A 23943-nucleotide genomic window follows, 5' to 3' on the forward strand; every position below is an offset into this window, starting at 1 on the left:
AGAATTTCATACCTCCATGAATATGTAGAGTTTAAGGTTCCGGGTCGGAGTTTAATTCTGACCAGAGTCTAAGTAAGTACGCAGTAAATCGCCGGAAACGTGACTTTGTATGGTATGTTTTGGCCGCGATATCCCTGAAATCGTAATATCTGTGTACATATCTTTGTATTTTCTGAAAAGCCTGTTAGTTGTAGCCTTTATAGGTGGCGTAATGTTGGTGGTCCAGCGAAGACTTCCTGGTATTCGTCCGCGCGGATGGTCATGTGGCCTTTTCGCCTGACCGCCGGGATGGTACGTTCTATATGCGTTCTGGGTGTGTTCGGGCCATCGAAGATAGCGATAAACTTATCGCATCGATTTTAATTAAATTCAAATTTTGGAAACATTAGGTTCTGAGCTTCTTCGAGTACTAAGCCGTTACCCTGGGAAAATTCGTTTTTTCCATGCAGCCATGGTTAAAAATGACGAAAAAAATGACCCCTTTTTTAAAATGTACTTTGATGTGCCTTATTTACCCCTAAATGAATTGGGCGCAGAAAATATCAATCAAGTGTATTGATAAGCGGCACGGCACCCCTTTCCACCAAAAGAGTGAAAAATTCCGACCCGCGTTTAGTACAGAAATGACAGCCCGTCGGGCTGAGGGTGTCAAATTGCTCGAAATACGGAGAGAAACTCCGGTCCGAGACCTTAAGGGTCGTAAAATTGCCGGTGTATTGACCACATGCATTAAAATCAGGCACTGAAATGATGCTTCTAGACTAGGTGATTTGAACTGTCTAGCTAGGTACTAATTAATATAACCTTCAGGACATGTACTGTAGATATGTTTATTTCTGCTGAGACGTAAAATGAGAAAAGTATTTATTAAGTTGATATCATATCCCATTTTACAAAGAATATACACAATATACTCTCACACAAAACCTAAGTCCCAAATCCTATTTAGAAGAGCTTGCCGTCTTACCAGTAGGTAGATGCCCCGCAGTGATATCTGTTCAACCAAGACTGATCACACTGAAAGGTTTCCATAAAACAGGAAATAGAGCAGAAAATTGAGTTGGGGAGAGGCCAGATTAGAGACATTCCAGACACTACAGCTGGAGTGGCAGGTTGTGACAGCACTGAATCAGGTGACAAGGGTAGCAAAATCAATTCGTTGTACCTCATCACTCACACATCAAGTTTGAGACTTTTGGAATTCTGTAGCATTTAAAACAGCTACCTAATTTTGGTCAATTTGGTTTGAAGTTTTCAAGTGGCTGACAAGAGATCGAGAGATCACAAAAGGGTTGATTCCTGACTAGACTTTGGCCCGATTTACACGTGCATCGTTTATATGTGCTGGGCGTAAAACGACGCGGCACGTTTTGTACGACAGATTTTTTTAGCATGTAAACAACCTCCGCCACAGACGCGCTGCGCCGTGCGGTGGTTTTCCTGTGGCACCTCCTGGATGTGCCACAGAAAAATGATTCTAAAAAAATCTGTCGTACAAAACGCGCCGCGTCGTTTTACGCCCAGCATATATAAACGAGGCACGTGTAAATCGGGCCTTTGTGTCCTTGGAAAAGGCACTTTATACGACTTTCCTTAGCCCACCCAGGTGTAAAATGGGTACCTGACTTCAGTTGGGGAGGTAAAAGGCAGTGGAAGGAGAGGGATGGGCTCTGCCTTCCAATAATAAAAAACAAACAATTATACCAAAATAAGCCAACACTAAAATCTATTATTTTTTTTACTTGCCATCTTGTATTTCTATATATGATAATAGTTCACTTTTATTGTAAGATCATCGATCTTTGACCTGTATTTTGTTGCTATGGATGAAAGTCTAATCTTTTAAAAGGTATTTTGCATAGTAAATTCCATATGATTATGTCTACTACCTATATCAACTTACACTGACCACACATCCTCTTACTGTAGATCTTAAAACTTTTGTGATGATTATATTTTCATGGTTGTAACAATTCTGCAGCATATATAATCATACCTATTCATTCATGAATTTGCACATTAATTTGCGATGTATAATTACTATAAATCACCAAAAAAACACAAAAATAAAAACACTGCAAAAGCTCCACAATTAACAGTACCATACTAGCAGACAACATTGACCAACTGCTTTTTTTTCGTCCGACCTTCTAAATTGAAATCCAAGCTTCATTCACACAGTAAGGAGGGCCTGCAAGCCCTTTTTCGTAAAGCGTAATCAGGCCATTTTAGACTTCGTAATTCGTAGGCAGCCTCCGCAAAAATCAACGTAATTCGTAATTGGACATTAGTCACAAATCGTAAAGTCGTAATCAGCTCTGAGACTTTAACGTAATTCGTAATACGCGGCGAAAATTTTGCGTAATTCGTCATCACTACCCCCCCTTGCTGGCCCTCAGTAAGAACCAACAGAAACATCCAAACACCAGCCGAGACCTTACCACTGGTGTCAGCTGCTCAAATATACAAGGCACAAAATCCCACTTGTCTTCTGAACAATAGAGATGAAATATAAGACCTGACCACACCAACATACATGTAGGACAAGCTGTGGGCAGTGGGCCAAGTGGGGTGTTTAGGGGTAAACAACTTGACAAAACTACTTGAGAAAATACAAACTGTACACCAAGAAATGAGCATTACTTCTAAAACAGGGCTTGAAATACTATTTTATGTTACCTAGCAGTTTCTAAGTTGACAGAAATTTTACTTTTTGCTAAATGCATGTACATGTATAACCTCATTTGTCAATTGTGAAATTTTCTATCCTGTAATGCAGAAAGATATGATAGGTTTTGGTTTTATTTTCGCGTAGTTTTCGCATAGTTTGTGTTTGTGCCTCCCAAACACAAACAGCTGACACTGCAAAATGTGTTTTTTTTGTGCTTCAGTATACAAAGTGTAGTTTTGACTTTAAATCACTGTGAAAATCTGTCTTTTCCGTGCAAAACAAATTTTCAAGTCCGTGCAAAAATAAACGATTTTAAAGCAAAGATACTCCTATTTATCTACATGTAGATACCTACTGTATATGCAGTGTTGACAAACAATTTATGTTCATGAATCATGACGCATTTGTTGCTGTCATTTTGTAATTAAGGCCACACCAATTTAATTTCTTGGTTAACGGATTCGCCCGCTTCATTTTTTTCTGATTTGCAAATAAAAATAAAAATTCAGCTGCAAAATGCTCATATTTTGCCCTGAACAGTTGAAAACGGTCCTTTTCTTCCTAGTTGTTACAGTTATTTCATCTTTCAATGCTGAACCAGCCTGGTGAACCAGCCTGGTGTGTTGACTTCATGGCTCCTATCGTACCATTTTGAGCCATAATAAGATGCCTAGGCTTGTTTTTATTTTTATTTTTTTTCGCCCGCCCGCTCCTTTATTTTTCTAGAAAAATCCGTTAACCAAGACATTAAATTGGTGTGGCCTAATTAGAAGCTACAATGTAATTAAGGAAAAAACACAAAATTGATAAGTTATAAACACTTAAGACACACTGATAAGTAAATGAAGACACACCTTTTGACCTGGCACAGCTAACACATGTGCATCCTTCTTACTCTTGGTACATGCTTATCTACTGTGTTCATCTGTGATATAGGAAATGAGCCCTTCCAATACACTCCTGGTCTTTGGTTGTATGCCAAGAAATGACCCTCATGGTACTACTGTATAAATAGTAATAAGCTAGTTAACTTTAAACAAAGATTTTACTTTTATGGGTACTAAACTGTAAAATATATTATTTTATTGAACAAGCTGATAATGTGCTAGAGGCCTCAAATCTATACCATGACTTTCTGAGCCCTAAACATGTCTTTCATACAAAAATGAAATCCAAAACTATAGCATATATATCTAGCATACTATTAGTATGCTAGAGTTAGTATTACTGTATATAACATAAGTTCAGCTGCAGTACCAAAGAAGGCCACCAGGGGGTCAATAGTTTATCTTGCCCTTCTCTTTTCCAACATCTACCAATATGCTTAATATCACTAGTCAATTAACAGGTTATTGCGTTTATGTACTCTTTGGAAGTCCATATAATTTTTAGCGCATTTTCAGGCCGATTTCAATACCATATTACTGTCCCAGAGGCTTTGCCAAAAAAGGAATGTCAGTTAATTTGGTATCAAATTAGATTGTTAAAGGTGTTAGCAGAGGTGTGTGAACTTCTTCTGACCCCTAGCAGGAAGGCCAGGAAGGGTTAGTTTATCAAAGAAGCCTTTTAACCTCCTTGGTTTATCTCTTGGAGAGTTATTTTATGGACTGACAGGAGTCTGTTATCAGGCTTTCTTATCAGCACTTCTGTATCTGGTAATAATTACTTGTAATGGGGGTGTCAATTAATGGGGGAACCTGAGATGGTTCATGTAAGATAAACTATTCACCTTGTTCTACAACTCTTTGCAGAAGGTTTTATTAAGAATAAATTCCTGTATTTTCATGGGGATTTGATAATTTCAAAAGGGGAAAGGTTTTCACAGTGTTTGCAGCTGAGACAGTTTTGTAGTACAGAAATTATGTAAAACATTTCCCTGCTATTACGATTTCATGGTAAGAAATTAAAACCACAAACATTTTAAGATTTACAGTACACAGGTTACTGTAAATCACTTTATATTCGGGGAGGCAAAAGTTTGCAGTCGGAGAAAAATGGACATGTTCTCGAACTATATATTCGTGGTGACAGCAAGTGCAAAAAGAGGAAAGTCGGCAATAATTTGTTACAGTAATGATAAGTTCCTCGTACAGAAGTGACAGCAAAAACTGCAAATATAAAAGTACCACATAAAAAAAATGATTTACAGCATTTCAATCTTCTAAAGCTTACTCGCTGTTGAAAAATATGCTGACAAAATCTACATTTGTACTCTCTCAACTAATAGGGCAATGCACTGCAGTACTAGAAATGACCTATTCAATTTGTTGGGCCAGGATTTCTTGGCACAAAAGCCGTGTGTTCTACATGTACTATGATATATCCCATGAGAAAAGAACTTTTAACCTGTGTGGTTTGCTTTAGTAACTTCAGCTGGACAAGGGTTAATGCAGGGGTCAACAACCAAAGGGACCCAGCAAAAGAGCACTGACCCAATGGTTTCATATGTCTCACGTGAGGATAGCTAGAAAGGGCATTGCGCCAAAACTCTGTATTGTGGAAAGCACAGCTTTTGTAAAAGTGTAGAACTACTAGAAGATCACTTTGCATGAGGTGTATGATTCCTTTTGAAGGATACATGTGAGAAAACATAAGGAACAATCCTGGAGTTGAAATGTGACTATCGCGGGTAGACCTTGGAGGGTTAAGAAAATTATCCTCAATTACAAGGAATATACAGGTGTTTACAGTTTACAGCTACTTGAAAAGCATCATGTTCACCTCAGTTGGGGTTCAATGCCGGCAGCAAAACCAAAAATATTCAGGATGAGGAAATCTGTATGATATTGACATTAACTAGCACATTTTTGTCATCATTTATACTTCACACTTGAAATAATTGAGTCTCTTGACGCACTTGCCAATAAATAGCTAGAACCAGCCTAAGGTACGAAACAAGCAACCATTTTCGCATTTTAGTCTCACTGATCTCTATTTTTTATGGGATAAAGTTGATTCAACTTACTACACTAAAAAAAAAAAATTACTTTGCAAATCCAGCCCTAAAATCACTTTGAATGCCTAAAACATTGTTAAAATCACCTATAATTCTGAAATAAAGCCACCCCAAAAGTAAATAAATCTACAGTAGAAAGGAAAACCAGCACATTGTGTGGGTTGATGTTGTTCTTGTCAGAACTGTTTGTGTTCTCTTGTCAGAACAAGTGATATGTTAGTCAGGCTGGAGTCGGGGTGTTGACAGTTGTGGTTAGATAGCAAACACATCAAGCCTCTTCACATGTGTATAAAGGTGCTCTTAGACACACAGGGCATTGTGGAAATTGACACAATCATCAACAAAGCAGATGGCTCTTTTCTTTACATAAATGATCATGTTTCCATTTTCCGTGCAGTTACACAAGAATCCAGTTTTATTTATAGAATATCACAAGAACTTCAAACAAGGGAAAAACATCCTTTTTCCTCCTTGTGCGAAATAAAATCAACGCAAAGGTAAAGCCATTTACAGTACTTATATCCCCTCCCAGCCCTAATGTTGGTTACATAATCATCCATATTCCTCATGGTTTAAATATAGGTGTGTTGTAGATTGGTACTCTGGAAGAACAAGAATCGATATCTGTGACTAACCATTTCATCAATAACACTTTCTGGTCCCCTCGCTTTACAATCACCCTGGATTTTACAACCATCTGGTGCCGGATTCCATTTCAGGTCCTTCATTCACACGTTTAACAACTGCCATAAATTCTGCCGACTTTGTGAGATGGCGTTCTTAAAACGGAATGTCGTGTTAGGTGGTTTTCTTGCTAAACTGGCTTGTGGTGTCTTTGGACACCATTAGACAGCTAGCTAAACTGCGCTTAGGGATGCATTGTATGTAGTGCTGCGTACCTAAACCCACATTTAGGTTCAGGTCCGGATTCAAGGCTGGAGGTTCAGGTTCACAAGTCCGGACCTAAACCCATGGCATATACAAAATTGCATGTTGGCAACCTTGCAATGTTGTTTGGGCAAAACTTTGGCAACATAATATGGAGGCCGGTACTTGACGATGCCCGATGGCAAAGTTTTCTTCATTTTGCAGCACAGATTTTGCAATCTATGGAAGGTTTTAGGTGGTTTGGAGTTTTTTCCCCGAATCAGTTCTTGACTTTTACATTTTTTTAACTTGAACCTAAACATTTTTACAAGTCCGGAACCTGTCCAGCGAATCGGTACACAGCACTTATTGCATACCATAGCGATTCAATACACTGAATGTAGGGAGAATGTAAGACTAAGAGACAAGTTTTCTTCCCAATGGCAATATATGTAGAAAGTTGTTTGGAGATGTTCCAAAGTTTAAAATATGTCCCCATTCCCAGGAAACCCCCTGTAGTGTCAGTCATGCCAGCATCTCTATCTCACAGATTTGTCCGAGGTGTCATCCTTGTTATCTAACATGATTTACATCCCGTCCCCATGTTGACAGTGACCTGATAAACTATTTACTGGGATTGTTTGTTGTCATCACCACACAGATCATGTTCCCTCACATGTGATCCATGAAATGTCACGGGGGAGGGGGGCTTAGAACTGAGATTATGCTTTCATAGAGTTCTATATGAATCTTCAAGCAGATGTATGAACCAGGGCTAGCTCGACTTTTTTTTTCATCAGTCCAGGTTCAACCTAGGGGGAGAGTGCTTGCATTTTAGCCTCCATAGCATGCCAAAAACTGGGGGTTTGGGGGGTATTCAGGGTCTTTGGGAGGTTTTATGTGCTATTTTCTGATTGCATATAGACAACATAGCCGGCCTGGTTGAATTACCCCCGTATTTAGAACTGGGCTAATCAGAAAACAGCCGAAGACCACCAAACCCCCAGTTCTATAACTTCTGAGTATAAGCCTGCTGCGGAGGCTATAGCAATCTAAGGGTGTATGATTGCATTGGGGGAAATTCCACTACATCTTTCCAAAAGTGCAGTGAACAGTGTATCCTACACTTGTGGATAATATTTCGAAGGCCTTGATGCCAAAAAATTAATTGCTGTAGGGTGTGGCCTAAAGTTGAACCCTACCCTTCAGCGCCCACCCAGACTATCCTTAGTCAAAGACCCATTAATTGTCTACATACCTCACACATTAGGACATAGTTCTAGGGTCAGTACTGTACTATTTCTGGCCTGACCACACAAGGAAAATGTTTGTTGGCAGGGCCTGTACAATGTCTGTATAAACATTCGCAAATGGCAGGTATTTACACAACAGGAAACCAAGTTGGTATTATGTCTATCAGTTCTGGCCACCGTACGTATTTCTGTAATTTGATGGAATTTTGCCGCTTATGACAGATAAAAATTTTGCTCAATCCGTCATCTTTGATGGACAGAAATCGGTGTCTAAAGATATGGTAAGAGATGTCATGAAACTAAGCATAGTATACCAGCAAAATGTTTCTCTAAAAATGCAGGAAATAACATTAGACAGGGTCAAGATTTCAACATTTTCCCAGGGAAGCACCCCTAGGCCTCTCCCCAAAAAAAGACCCCCCTAGGAAAGACAGGTCGATGAAACAAATTGAGATGATTTAAAAATTTCAGGCTCACTAGAACAATGGTCAGTGGTCTGGGAACAAATGGACATGACCTAAAATGGGACAAAGTGATATGTAGGACGATATCGATCAGCCAAAGACCATAACTTTCAGGTCTGAGGAAGTACTATTAATCTGACAATATCCAATTACAGAATCAATAACAATGATGGTATCATCTGACAAGATAATACTGACATGACCTATAGGTCAGGACTAAGTAAAGTATCACATATTGTACATGTACTTCCATGCTGTTATATATTTGAAACACAATTAATTCAGTGGTTATAAAATTCAGCTTCAAGCCTAACAATGAATTGTACATGTATTTCATCTGTATTCACACTAAAACACAAGCAACTGCATTAATGGTATTCAATCATTATATGTTAGCAAGTATAAATTCTTTTTTTAAAGACACAACTTACCATATTGTAAATTCATCTCTTTTCACAAGATTTAATTCAAAGTAAGACTAGAAAGGCATTTTTTTGTGTTGTAAGTTCATAGTTGAAACAATTCTGTTGTATAATAATAATATTTTGCAACCAAATTCAGTGCCACGCTTTCACATGGCAGATGTCACTTTGAATTAAAATAATAAAAACCACCACGAACATTTAATGATGTACAGTATATTAATCCATAGCTTTTTCTATCAGTACATTATATTTCAATAAAAAAAAATCTAAAAGACCAATTTTCTACCCTAAATGGTTTAGAGGTTGTACAGAATAGTGAGTTGTAAAACATGTCGCTCCGTTAATTGGAACCTGAGAGAATTTGTAGTAATTAGTGTCGGCTGACTGGTGCAGATGTAAAGTATTGATTCCAATACTCTGTCTGGGGTGTACAGGGTAACCACTCACGTTGCTGTCTGGGCTTTTCAGGTGAAAATCAAGTAATGGAGGTTCTAACATTGGTGGCACTGTGTTTTTTTGGTCGACTTTTGAAGATTTGACATGTACATGTACAGACCTAGATTCCTCAATGAATTTTTGTGTGGTTTGTTGTCTTACAGGTACTTTATTATCTTTCATAAATATTTCAATTATGAGATCAAAAGGCCACACAAACCCAATTTTCATTGCACCTAAATGTCTTCTACGGCTTGAATCTAAAGGTTCAAATCCCTTGCAGGTCCCAAAGTTATGTCCAGGGTAAGGCACTTAACAGAGCTCTATTTTCTCACTTGACTCAGGTAAAAATGAGTACCTAGCTTTGGTCAGGGACATCCTCTTGGATAGGACGTAAAGCTGGAGGTCCTGTATTTGAGGAGAGACAGGTTAAGATCCCCTGGCACTTATTGAAAAGAGTAGAGGTTTTTCCTGGTGTGGGTGGTTCAAACCTTACAGTCCATATTATGGTCACATCTGGGGTTGTATTGAAGTCACTTGAGTGCTGAATGACAGCTGACGTAGCCCTTGCGATTCGGCCCCATGAATTGTATTATTGAACCCAATGCATTAACCACAAAGCTGAAAGGTCCGGACGAATTAGACAGGTCAGTTGGTGGTGTTTGAAAGATGACGTGGAAGTAGAGTCTTACCAGGATTTCCGTTTCTAAGGACAGAACACGACTGGTAAAGCTCGGTGCCCTTTATGATACTTTTCAATTATTCAAAACGGATTTGTATAAATGATGAGCTTCTTCAACTTCTTCCATGTAGAAAAACGAAAATTGACAATTCATTTTTGAAATGGAAACTTTTGTTACCAATATTCAGATTTCAGGATAGCTCATTTAAATTGGAATGCAGTATTTTTGGCAGGCACCTATCCACTGCAAATTGACAATAACATACTACAGAATTGTTTAAAAAGAAGACTTTAAACACAGTGAAAACCTTTCTCCTTCTCTTACAAAATTACTCCTTGCAAAAATAAATGAATTTACTGTACACAAAGTAGGTCTTACAAATCTACAGCCTAAATCCTTCACATTTAACCCTTTTTCCTGCTCACCTAGGAAGAACCGATAGACAATTTTGGTACTGGGATGAGCTCACTGTATACATTTTGTACAAACAAGGCTTCAAGTATACAAACAAAACAAAGCAAAGTGTTTGAGTTTCCTTTGCAGCTTCTGTTATTTCTGGACTCACTGAAAAGTCACACCTGCCAAAAGAGCAGTTTTAACTTACATATGTACTATACAAACAAATGTACCCTACCCTTAAAAGGTGACAGTATCAAATTTCATATGCTCCTGTACAAAGACCGCTGCAGTACAATGACAAGTTGCCAGGGGGCCCAAAATCTAATCATTACTAGGTCTCATCATGACCTATCCACCTACCAAATATCATGACAATCCATACAAAGCTTCTTGAGTTATCATGCTAAACCACATATATGTACACACACATACAGAAACGTTCCATCACCCAAAAGAACCTTCCTGGCGAAGGTAGTAACTATAATTACCCTTCCCTTATAAAATTGACTGAGAATACATCGCATACCTGTACGTCAAAATAGCAAACGTTCCATTTTTAGTCACCGTTACTTACCTACATAGTGAGACCATCCTTTTGAAGCAACACAACGTTTCTTCGCTTCCAAAATGGCTCGGTGAGAACCTAATTATCCAGACGCTATAAGAGGCCCTTATAACATTCCTGGCTATGTGGGGGACTTGTCAAGGTCAGGTCGCGACCTTTCTGAGAGCTGTCCCAACGCGACCTATGACCCAGAAAGGTCAACCTTTGTACTGTCTTTCTATGTGTATAATTATGAAATGCCTGCCTTTATGATTATTACCAGGGAACAAAACAGAAAATGATAGCAAAATGTAGTAGGACAAAATTTTAATTTAGATAGACATTGAACAAATAGGTACAACAACAACAAAAAAAAGATACCATCAACTGATATTTTGGTTGGTATTTCAAACTTTACTGTACCCGTACTACATGTTTATACCATGTGCTGATGAAAAGAAGATATCATATATATTGAATATATGTTTGAAGTCGCATTTTGCGCATTTGACATTTGGTCTATAGTTTTCAATCGTTGTGTCAGAAAAGATGTCGTCTGCAACAGGCAAAATTCTATTCCAATGTTGACCAACTTTCAACAAAAACCATGAAAAATCCGGGTTTTGCACAGGCACAATACATTCTGTCAACGTACAGTATTTGTGTATGATAATATTGTGTAGTATAAATGATATGAGCTAGAACAGAACCTAGTAGTATACTGAAAACCTGTCAATGTTGGAACAAGAAGTAAAAGTTCTCCATCAAAGTTCCCGTTCTAGCTATATACTAGCCATAGGCCTATATTTGACCCAACCTTGGCACAACTTCTGTGTACATAATAACTTCAAAGGAAAAATTATTTGCCAACGTTTAAACCCAACCCACTTGTTTACTCAGTGCATGCCCAAAGACCTTTGAATTGGTACCCGTTGTCGCAAACATGTCAATCAAATAAAGATAAGACTACAAAAATCAATATGTTTAAAGCTTATTGTAATCTAATATATTTGATCATATATGTACTACTAGAAAACAATGTAATGGCTACTGTAGTACTAATGTATGTCAATACAATCATAATTGCAGCAACAAAAATAAATAGTTGTATAAATAGTACATACTATATACTTTTCCTAAGTACTGTAAATTTTCAAATGTTAACGGTGGTTTTATTTTCACATTTTTTCAACCTCTCCACTGTAAATCCAATACTCTGCAAATATTAATATATTAATGTATAACAGAATTGTTTCGACTAAAAAAAAACATTTTCCCTTCTATTGTCAATTTCTTAAAAGTGATCTGTGATACTTTTCTTATAGTGAAAGACCAAAGACACTCATGTACAAATGTATATCTAACTCTAAGCTTACCTGGTGAAGATTTTGCTGTGTCTTCTCTGATATCCGTTGACTTCTTGCTTGTTACCGCACAGATATTGGTGACAGTATGCAGCTATGTACTAGCAGCTACGGGCGTATCTAAGGATAGACAAAGATGGCATCAGTATCAGTACAACTGCATCCATTCTGCAATAAAACATAAAATAACATGAAAATTGAGTAAAATAGCAAGCCTAAATGTCATGCAACGCAAGAAAACATCATTGATAAATCTCCAACTTAGTCCAAGCAGATGTTGGTGTGAAAGGTTGTAACGTTTTCTAACTGAAAGCTACTTACTGGATAGCTAACTGAGAAGTGGGGTAGTCAATGAACATTATTATCATCCACCAACTATCTACTTGGAAATTACTTAAGTTGGATGACAGTCAGACTTACTCTTTTCCTCATCATGAAGTTATGCAGAATAACAAAACTGGTAAGAACTAGTCACACTGTCACTGAGGTATAGTATGTGGCAGTCCTATGGTGAATTCCCACAATGCTAAGGGTGGGACAACCTGCTTCATTTGTTTGGACTTCTTCTAACAAGGCTTGGCACTTGGAATGACTTCAGGAGTGCATATTTACTAGATTATATGTACATCTGCTCTTTTTTCTATCATACATTCAAGATTTTTAGTATCAAATTCATCTAGTGAACATGAGTGTTTTGAACAGACAAAATAGTTACACATGTACTATGGCATCTTCTTTAACATCAAGCATGTTCACCCATCTCTCCTTTAATGAGGGCCTGCAAGGGGGGGTCCCGACAACGCTCTACGCTGAATTTGGAAACCTCTCGATTATGCTTTACGATAAATTCCAAGTGGCTACAACGCATTACGTAGAATTAAAACGCCGAATACGCTCTACGCAAAAATATTAGAGCGGTCCGTCTACGCTCTACGTAGAATTAAAACGGCAGATTACGCTCTACGGAAAAGGGCTTGCGGGCCCCCTTTAATGTCTGACTCTGAGACACTACATCACACCCAATAAGTACTGCCTTGGTACAATCTACATGTACATGTATCACTGACACACCCGGTCAACACTAACTGACCCACCCATACCAGCAATGCTTCAACAGTACCTGCAACTTGACATTAATTATTAGGGTGGACAAACCGGCCACTTCTATCTGCTGCTTGTCTTGGCAAGCTTTCGGGATTCTTTGGACGACTTCATTCCAACATACGTACATAACAGTACGGTACCCTGTACTCTAGTAGTAACCCTGCCACTGGACTATATATGTGAACTTTTCAGACAAACCATGCTCAAATGGTACAACTGCATCAAGCTAACACAATACAAATTTGAGCCAAAGAGCTTCCTTAGCTGGCAGAAGGTTACAGAAATACAGTTATTTTCTACGATACATGTATATAGCTACATGATTTAATATTACTCCATATATTATATACATAACATCTCTGGTAGGTACCTGTGTTGTCGTGTCCTTGGGAAAGGAAGGCACTTTATAATATTTACAATGTATTTCCTTACTCAAATCAGGTGAAAATGAGAACCTAGCTTTGGTTAGGGACATCCTCTTGGATTGGAGTCCCATGTTTGAGGAGAGCCACACTTCAAACATGTTAAAGAACCCACCACACTTATCGAGAACAGTATGGGTCCTTCCCGGTGTAAACGGTTTAAACCTTACAGTCTGGTCTTTCCTAGCATGTACCTTAGGCTTGAAGTTATACAAAACTGGTATGTTATGCCTAAAGGTGGTCTACTGGTCATGCGAAATGAAGAAAAGAACATACTACCCTTCTCCCCAGCTCCCCAGCTCTCTCCAGACAGACCCTGACTCCAGTACGTACCTCAAACACTCTACCTGGTGCTGTACCAGATCTGTTTGTCCCCCTCCTCTACAAATGTTGACACTATGCTAGACATGCCCAGAGCACACATGTAGTGTGGAGTAGGCAGTTAGGACTGGCTACAGGCCTTCAGGATATGTCCAACTCAAATATTGTTCAACATACTTCTGCAGTACAGGGATAGCCAGTGTGAAAGGATGTTACCGTAGATCTCAAAATGTTCTGAGTGATTTTATGGTACTTTCATGGTGACTTCTCTACGAATTCACAACACAGCAAGTACTGAAGAACTGTTTAAATTGCATGCGAAACTGAACATACCACGAAAACCCCTGTTCCCCTTTTACTGTGAAGTTAAGCCACTGTGAAAATAAATGAGCTTACAGTAACTTCACATTTGTTCATAATACTTGTACATGTATACAGTATAATACTGTTGTGAGGTTATATATTTCCATTTAAAATCAAGACAACAAATAAAGAATGTATATACTGATCACTCAATCTTTATACTGTACCTATATAGTATATTTATCTGTCATCAGCAAAAAAATGCTATATGTATACAAGATACATAATTAAACAGCAGAAATTGTAAATTTATGACATTATAACTGGAGACTTATTTTCCTGTTTTGAGATCCCAGACAATCACTTCAAGTTCTAGTCACAAGTAGTCAGCAGTACTTGAAGTCGGCAAACACAGCGTCAACTTCAAGAGCAGGAGTCAACAGGGCAGACAATCTGACAAAAGGTTTAAAATAGCTCAACAACTTGGTCAACTATGAATGACACACTACGTGGGAATTCCACTTTTTCTAATACGTCCAGCAAGGATTGAAGCATGCATGTTTAACTTGGAGATTCTACAATGGAGGAAAAATAGGTATAAAATGTACTTTATACTTATACATGTACAGACAAGTTGGAATAAGGGATTTCTTTGAGTTTGAGGCACTGTGTGTGTTCTAGCCAGCATCCATGTTTCCATTGGAATTCTGCTGGTCATGAGAGACAAAAATTTTGCCCCATCCGTCATCTTTGAGTTTGACAAGGTTGGCGTGTAAAGATACAAGACTTTCAGATTTAATTAAAAATGATTTGTTGCATTGTGTTGGGACTCACTAGGAAAGTTATTTTCTTTCCAATCTAAGCATTGCATGGTAAATATAAACATTGCCCCATTACAAATTTTACACTTCCTGTCATGATCATAAACAAATTATCACCCCCTTCAACAAATAAACTTTACCCTATAAATAGGCCTGTGTCTTTCCCATGCTCCATAGCAAATTTTACACTTCCTATCATTATTATCATTATCATAAACAAATTTCCAGGTCCTCAAACAAATAAACACTGAGGTATAAATAGGCATATGACTTCCTCGTGCTGTCAAGCTGTTTTACTTTACTGAATAATGATTTCTCTGACCCCAGACTTGCCTGAGTAACGTGTAAAATTTTCCAGTGGAATTGTCCATTGATTTTACCATTTGTAGAGAAGACCACACCGGAACAAGCTGACAGCACACAGCTGTTACTAACATGACTAAGGCAGGGCTGGGCCTGAATTTTTACTTGGGGGAATGGAAGTATGGTTTTGAGTGGCTGAGTTGTACCTTAGCCTGGTTACCAAACCTATTATAGCTACATCCTCTTCGCAAATAGGTCTGGACCTGGTTGATTCCCAACGAATTTTGCGGAGAGGATGTAGGACTCGGGAGCTATAATTATGTTTGGTAACCAGGCTAGTTGTACCTCTGCCAAAAAACAGTTACTCAAGCAACTGGATATGATTTTGAAAACGTCAGACGTTTCAGCTAGTATCCATAACAATAAAGCAAGCTTGAAGAACTTGATCATTTCCCTTTTCAGCACAAGCAACACAATAAATTATACAACAACCAAAATCAAATTATAAAGGAAAACAGAATACAAAATCATGTGCTGAAAGGGTTTTTCCCTTAATCATAATTCAGGGGTGAATATCTGTTCAAACAAAAAGTAACAAAAACATAATAGGAATCAAAATTCAAAATCATACCAAATGATAAACAGAGTGAAAAAATGAACTTCTCATCAATATATGCCTACCATTGTAGACATAATATAACAAATATAGTTTTTTTTTACTTTTCAACACATGCTTGACTTCTCAATGTCAAGTGTATTTAATATTTGAAAATTGATTATGAAGAGGTCTATTTTAGTCTTTGCTTTCCTGGGTAATGTAGCTGTAATTGAAGGGCATACCACCTCGAGTAGCTGAAAATAGCCGCCTTATCAAACCAGGAAGCCAGGGTGATGAAGTTATGCCGTGTGGCTACCATGTGACATTCTCACAAACTGGGAGAGAAAAAAGTCCTGATAAGGCCACACCAATTTAATTTCTTGGTTAACGGATTTTTCTAGAAAAATAATGGAGCAGGCGGGTGAAAAAAATTAAAATAAAAACAGGCCTAGGCATCGTATTATGGCCCAAAATGGTATGATAGGAGCCATGAAGTCAACACACCAGACTGGTTCAAAATTTAAACAATGAATTTTGAACTTTTAATGATACCATTGCATTGAAAGATGGAATAACTGTAACAACTAGGATGAAAAGGTCTGTTTAACTGTTCAGGGTAAAATATGAGCATTTTGCTGTTGATTCTGGATTTTTATTTTTATTTGCAAATCAGAAAAAAATGAAGCGGCGAATCCGTTAACCAAGAAATTAAATTGGTGTGGCCTAAGCCAAGGTCACACCAAGTTAATCAATTGGTTCACGGATTTGCCTGTTTCTTTTTCTTTCAAAGAATTAAAGATTCTGGTTCTGAATCAACTCCAAAATGCTCACATTTTGGCACCAAGTTCCAACAGTTGAAGAAAGTCCTTGTTTTTCTTTTTTTTTTAGAACTTTGTTACATTTTTTTTTATCTAAATGTATCAACGCAATGATATAGTATCAATACCAAAGTGACCCCTCGATCATACCAACTGATTAAATAGCGACAGAAAGGCTCATACTTCTCTTGTTATCTACAAATGCCAAATCTACTGCAACCAAAGTGTCTAGACTTTTTGCCATTCATAGGTAACTACACAAAAGTGTACCCTTCACGAAATAGACCCAGTTGCTGCCTTCCTTCAAACTTCAAAGCTGGTAGATGTTACGCAAAGGAGAGATTATTTCTGATTGGGTAATATAACTAATACTGCTAAATGACACCCTCTGCTACTTTCCCACATTTAAATCTTCATGAATTACCATCAAACACCTGTTTATGTAAAACATCTGACAACACCCTGTCAATCACCACAGAACTGGTATAATGCCTGAGGCACTACTGTCCCAATTGAGAAGATTGAATACAATTGGAATTACATTTACAATGGGCACCCCAATTTCTGAAACAAAAGGCACTAAGTGACAACACAATGCATTTAATATGTCTCTATTCAAATATGAGAATAACACTGTTCTATTCTAATTTTTTTACAAAGCCATTCCCGGAGGCCGCTATTTGAATGGGAAAACACTAACACAGAAATGTAAATTGGTACAACAAAATGTCTACTTTACAGATCTATCGAATGTTTCTACATACATTATGAGGGGTTTGACTTCTTTTTTTTTTGGAGGTAGTGGATAATAAACAACTTAATAATACCCCACCAATTTACATAACATTAGCATCTAAAAAGAAATAAACTATATGTAGCAAAGATTTACAATGAAAATATAAAGTGTTATGAATATAAATATACAGTAATTCTTGTGTAAACGTCTTCTTTATACAATCTACAGCCAGTTCTCACAAAAGCGTCCCCTCACAAGTTATCTATTCTCACATTGGCAAGACACACCCTGAACCCTGACTTACACATAAAGGGTAGCCTGGGGCAAAAACATTCTGGGCGCTGTCTGACTAAGGTAATACACACATAATGTCCCTTGAGGTGTCCTTACATCCTCTTTAGGGATGCGTCCTTTTGTCTATTTTCCTCTCGGGTAATCAGACAGGTAGTACATTGTTATATTGCGCATACCTGTACTTAAGAGCAGTTTTCACTTAAAACAGGAAGGAAATACCAAGATAGAAGCTTTCTATCTAGATTTACACCCAGATACCACTACTGTAATTGTGGCAAAACAACCCGAAACTGGGCTCGAAACCACTAGTAGTAGTAGTACTCTGGTGTGGGTAACATTGAAATTTACCTACACCAGACAAATTTTACCTGCACCACTCAGGATTTAGGAAGCACGGATCACAGTACTTCTGAATACTATTCAGAAACCATTGTTTCTTTTCAATGTAGCAAATAAAAATCTAAATACACCTACATGTATACTAGTATATAAAACCCTATACATGGACCAGTGCAGGTTAGGTGAAGGTACTAGTAGACATCAGAAATACCTGCACAGCTCCAACTTTACCTGCACTAACCTGCATATACTGTATATAATACAGGTGGTACATGTATTTCCAGCCCTGCCTAAATGTTAACTATTCAAGTGCTTCTGGCCATCAGAAATACTGGGAACGTAATATCAGACAACTGGGTATTGAAATATGCGCATTCAAGCTGCCTGTATCAGCCTATCTGCCTGACATATCGTCCAGTCAGTATCTCATATCACTTCACCACTCTAACATATCAGGGCTTCAGAATCCCCATTAGTGAAGAGTGGGACAACCAGGATATGTATGGTGATGCTATCAGATACTGGTATATATGCATGACCCTTTACACAGATACAGTTATTGATGTGTATAGCCTTTAAAATCGTATACTAGTGTAACACTAACAGTGGGGTTCAGGCACCACCAACTCTTCAGTGTCACCCAGACCTTTTAGCCTTGCGGTTAGTGCATTGGGTTTGAGAGCTGGGGGCCTGGTTTGGCCCGGGTTCGATTCAAACATTGGTTTGGTGACACTGGAATGATTCAAGCTAAAGCTAGATATTTCTCAAACGCAGAATAACAGAAATCAAACTTCAGAATGCCTGTTTGGACCCCGTCACAACTCCAAGTCAGTCAAAACTTTCTCCTATATTGTAATTTAAGGCAAATATTCAGATAATTTTCCTATCAATGTTATGGGGGTCAGACTATTTTGCAAAAAATAAAACGATCAGAAGAGCAAACTGGTACTAGAATAGGACAATATTCTGGGCTAGGATTAGCCGTGGCGACTCTTGACTCGGGCTTACATTGCATTACCCTCAGCAAGAGTCGTGGAAAGATCCATTGGCAGAACTGCACATTTCCCGTTGGCTGCTCGATGCTCCGTTTTTGACCCGGTTTTTTGCTGTCCCGAGCTTCCCTACAATATAACTCCACAATTGGCCGGGTTGCCGCCATTTTGGATATAGTCGGGAATGTCCGCTACCGCCGTCGGGAACGCTCGGTAGGCTTTCCGGTTATGATCGGAGAGTTTTCGGTCCCGCTTCGGTAATCGTGGCGCTACCGAGCGTTCCCGACGGCGGTAGCGGACATTCCCGACTATATCCAAAATGGCGGCGCGGATGTACCGACTAGCTATTTTAGTACTTTCCCGTCGCGCTGTGGAATATTTAGGCCGATCTGAACATCGGCAACCCGGCCAATTGTGGAGTTATATTGTAGGGAAGCTCGGGACAGCAAAAAACCGGGTCAAAAACGGAGCATCGAGCAGCCAACGGGAAATGTGCAGTTCTGCCAATGGATCTTTCCACGACTCTTGCTGAGGGTAATGCAATGTAAGCCCGAGTCAAGAGTCGCCACGGCTAGGCTAGGATATACAAAACATTACATGAGACACCTTGAAAATTATCAAATCAAATACAGATATTTTTTTTATTAGTTTTTATCAACCATTTCAGTAGATTTATGTTTGATTGAACAAAATATAGCTACAAAAGCCCATCTTATTTTTATACTTTGGGTATGTTATAGAGAGATATATATTATATCATTTTTTATCTTCAAAAACTTGTGAGCCCCCCTCCCCATACTGGACACTACTTGTCAAAAATTATGCTGACCTTGTACAATTTTCCAGTCGTGGGAAACAAAAATAAAACACTGGCGATGTTTGCAGGAGATTTTCCAGCCGTATTTAGACAATACTAACTCAGTCATGTGCGAGTCAAGAGTCTCTTGGACAAATCCAGCCGGCCAATATAATTGCAAGTCTTGTACTTGAACGTGTGTGAACCACTCTCAAAGTTCTTCAACAAAACACGCACACACTCACTTCAGAAATACAAAAAGCCATCTGCCCTTGAGTTTAGGGCACAGAATTCTACAGTAAGGATAAAAATGTGGTTATAGAAAGCTGGTGGGATGTAAAAATGGTGGAAATTTGAGAAGATATCCTTGTGGGGAAAGACGGTAGGGGGAAGAAGAGGAATTTCGGGGAATGGTTTTGAGGCGCCGGCATAAAATAGGGTACGGTCTGGCGATCGAACTAGACAGACACAAGCGAACAAAAACATTTTTAACTCCCTTGTGACAGCGGGGAAAAAAGGCTGACGTATTGATTTTTTGCTTGCCAGTGTGAGATATAACCTCTATTTTCTAAATCCGAGAGAAATTTCCTAAATTCAACGCCTCAAAACATGGGAAAATGTAGGAAATTTTGCAGCAAAGCGTCCATGACCGGCCAAGCGTTGGACCACTTTTTGGACGACCCGTAACTTGACATGCAGTACACACAACGCCAGTTTTGGGCAAATAAAACGGGGTTCCCTCACCTTTAAAGTCAGGCTGTATTCCGGGCGATATCCTTGGGCGATTGGAGTTGTTTTTGGGTTAGATTTAAGGGTTGATCAGGTAAAAAATCACACTTTTAAAGCGAAAACAGCCGAGGCTTTGGAGTCAGCCTGCCGCCATGTTGTGAAATGTGACTGCTCTCTTACTGGGTTGTACCATTGCGGTGGGTCCATGGGGGGTGGACCGCTTTAACACAAAGAGACCCTTGTTCATGGGTCGAAAGCCCTGGAAAAAGTTGCGTTTTTTAATATATCGACCAAACTACTAGTAACTTTTTGATGGACAACATATTTACTTGAAGATATTACTTTTTTTTTCGCTTGTCCTACGCATACCAGAATTGATAAGCAAGAAAGAATGCGAATTATGTGATAATACAAGTGAGAAAAAAAAAGATAAAATCGATCTTTTTTTCGTCGGATGGAAAAAAGGATCGAAATCATAATCTACTGATTTCTGTTATATTTATCATAATCTACTGATTTCTGTTATATTTCACAATCACTGTTGACTTAGAGACTGAAGATAAACCAAAACAGTAATGTCGAAGCGTCTAGCTTTTAATACATAAACAAAATATCCCTCAAGTTACAGTGATACACTGTGATATGGGTGTTTGGAGTCAAGTGAAATGTATCTTCGTAACATTGAATTTCAGGTTTGCGTGCAGTCTGCACAACATTATACATCACTGACACACGTGGAGAATTCTTCTTCTTCCTTATAAAGACCGCTGTACCGCCGTTTGTGGGTCAGACGTGTCCAACTGTATACTCAACTATCTTTCCACGTCCTTGGTACTGTTATATGTTTACATACAGTTATGGTGGTGACAGATATGGAACTGCCTGCTTGCATGATGTACTGTATACTAACAATTATATATACAATACAGTTCTGTCCGTGTGAAATATACAGTAATCAAAGTTTCCGCGTTGAGAACTTTAAAATTGGAAGAAATGCTAGTCAAGTCTTTAATATTATTATTTGATGGAAAACAAACTCAAGTTAATTCAGTCTTCGTTGGTTTCGTTTATTTTCCTTTATTTTTACAATTAGATTTTTACAATTTATATCTATAAACATGATTTTCTTCAGTATAGAAGTCATTAAATGCTTGTAGTAGTAAGAAACTGTCTTCTGGTCTCCGGTCATAGCAGTCATGCGTTCGGTTGTGACTTTGTGACATTTTATCTGATTTGTACGAAAGACCATAGGAACAAAACGTAAAACAGACGACAAGCTTAAACAGACGACGAGCTTAAACAGACGACGAGCTTAAACAGACGACGAGCTTGCTTAAACAGACAACAGGCTGGCTGAAACAGACGACGAGCTTGCTGAAACAGACGACGAGCTAATACACAGACGACGAGCTGCTGAAACAGACGACGAGCTGGCTGAAACAGCGAAGGAGCGACGCTCCCGCTCCAAGGCTGGAAACCCTGGCTCCTTGTATAGTGTACGGTCCCTTCTGAGTGACACCAGATGCTGTCTATGGCCCTGTTCAGATTGAATCAGTGAAAGCGCCTTACATGTGTTGATGATATGAATGTTAGACATCCAGGTAAACAATACTCATAGGAAATTCAAACTCCTACTACTGGATAAGTTATGGAGATAATATCCGGGCGTTTCCAAGTGACATTCACCACTCTTCTTCAGCGTCACTAATGAACTAAGTTAAACGTTAACTTTGTTAATTGATTTGTTTCTTGCAAATTCATGCCCGAGGGCTAATCGCATACAGACATTGACAATAAAAATGTGGTGATATAAGACTATTTGCTAACATGAACTTCTACGTGTACGATATACTTATCGAACCTACTACATGTATCTCTACTAATAACGTTGGCATACATACAGGCTAAACAAAAGTAAATATGCAATATGAGAACAGGTAATAGGAACAAGGTAACTGCTATTCTAATCCGTTCTATTCTATTAAACTATTCTTGTCATGCTATAGGGGTTTGACTTCTTCTCAGGAAGCAGTGGGAGATGAATTGTCCGAACTACTTTAAAAAATAAAAAGGGTTGGGAGTGAACAGAAGACGATAAAGCACAATTGAGCTACTCCCCACTTCTAAACAGCCGTCACCATCTTCCTGCTATAAAACCCATCAGGGGTCGTTCGGTTTATAGCACCTTCGGGGTGCCCATCAAAGAATGACACTCTTTTATCTGTCAGATTATAACAGTTTTCACATCGAGTTGAAAAATGTGCTTGCCTGCCTGGCTGTCTGTTTACTGTACTGCTCGTAATGAACTGAACAATTTCGCCTTTCTGACTTTCCACCTCCATGCTTTCTACAACTTTCCACCACACAATAAGTTAGTTGCTGACATTTTGCCATCCTTCCACCTTGTATTAATTAGTATGTGTAGGTTTGTTGTGTGTGTACGTGCGCTCGCGCCTTATTGGTCAAGTACTGATGACGTAAGAGGTAATGCTTTCAAAAACTTGTGACCAACGACAGCGTGATCACAAGTGTATTCATTAGTGACGCTGAAGAAGAGTGGTGAATGTCACTTGGAAACGCCCGGATATTATCTCCATAACTTATCCAGTAGTAGGAGTTTGAATTTCCTATGAGTATTGTTTACCTGGATGTCTAACATTCATATCATCAACACATGTAAGGCGCTTTCACTGATTCAATCTGAACAGGGCCATAGACAGCATCTGGTGTCACTCAGAAGGGACCGTACACTATACAAGGAGCCAGGGTTTCCAGCCTTGGAGCGGGAGCGTCGCTCCTTCGCTGTTTCAGCCAGCTCGTCGTCTGTTTCAGCTCGTCGTCTGTTTCAGTCCAGCTCGTCGTCTGTTTCAGCAGTCGCGTCGTCTGTTTTAGCTCGTCGTCTGTTTCAGCTCGTCGTCTGTTTCAGCTAGCTCGTCGGGACCGCTCGTCGTCTGTTTCAGCTCGTCGTCTGTTTCAGCAAGCTCGTCGTCTGTTTCAGCTCGTCGTCTGTTTTAGCTCGTCGTCTGTTTCAGCTCGTTGTCTGTTTCAGCTAGCTCGTTGTCTGTTTCAGCTCGTCGTCTGTTTCAGCAAGCTCGTCGTCTGTTTCAGCAAGCTCGTCGTCTGTGTATCAGCTCTTCGTCTGTTTCAGCAAGCTCGTCGTCTGTTTCAGCCAACCCGTTGTCTGTTTAAGCAAGCTCGTCGTCTGTTTAAGCTCGTCGTCTGTTTAAGCTCGTCGTCTGTTAAAGCTTGTCGTCTGTTTTACGTTTTGTTCCTATGGTCTTTCGTAGATTTGCCCCCGTTTTCTGG

General features: G+C 38.9%; 1 protein-coding gene across 7 annotated transcripts in view; it reads right to left on the minus strand.

Moving 5' to 3' along the window:
- The window catches only part of LOC109476599 (SH3 and multiple ankyrin repeat domains protein 3-like), a 117366-nt gene extending 96548 nt beyond the window's left edge, over positions 1–20818 (minus strand). For all 7 annotated transcript variants that reach the window (XM_019777592.1, XM_019777588.1, XM_019777591.1 and 4 more), the window contains exons 1-2: positions 20653–20818; positions 12074–12181 (exon numbers count right to left, since the gene is read on the minus strand). The gene's annotated coding sequence lies outside the window, so the exon portion shown is untranslated. The remainder of the gene's footprint in view (positions 1–12073; positions 12182–20652) is intronic.
- Between the last annotated feature and the right edge of the window lie 3125 nt (positions 20819–23943).

Source organism: Branchiostoma belcheri, unplaced genomic scaffold, assembly GCF_001625305.1.
Source record: "Branchiostoma belcheri isolate BF01 breed outbred unplaced genomic scaffold, Haploidv18h27 scaffold38, whole genome shotgun sequence".
Lineage (NCBI taxonomy): Eukaryota > Metazoa > Chordata > Leptocardii > Amphioxiformes > Branchiostomatidae > Branchiostoma > Branchiostoma belcheri.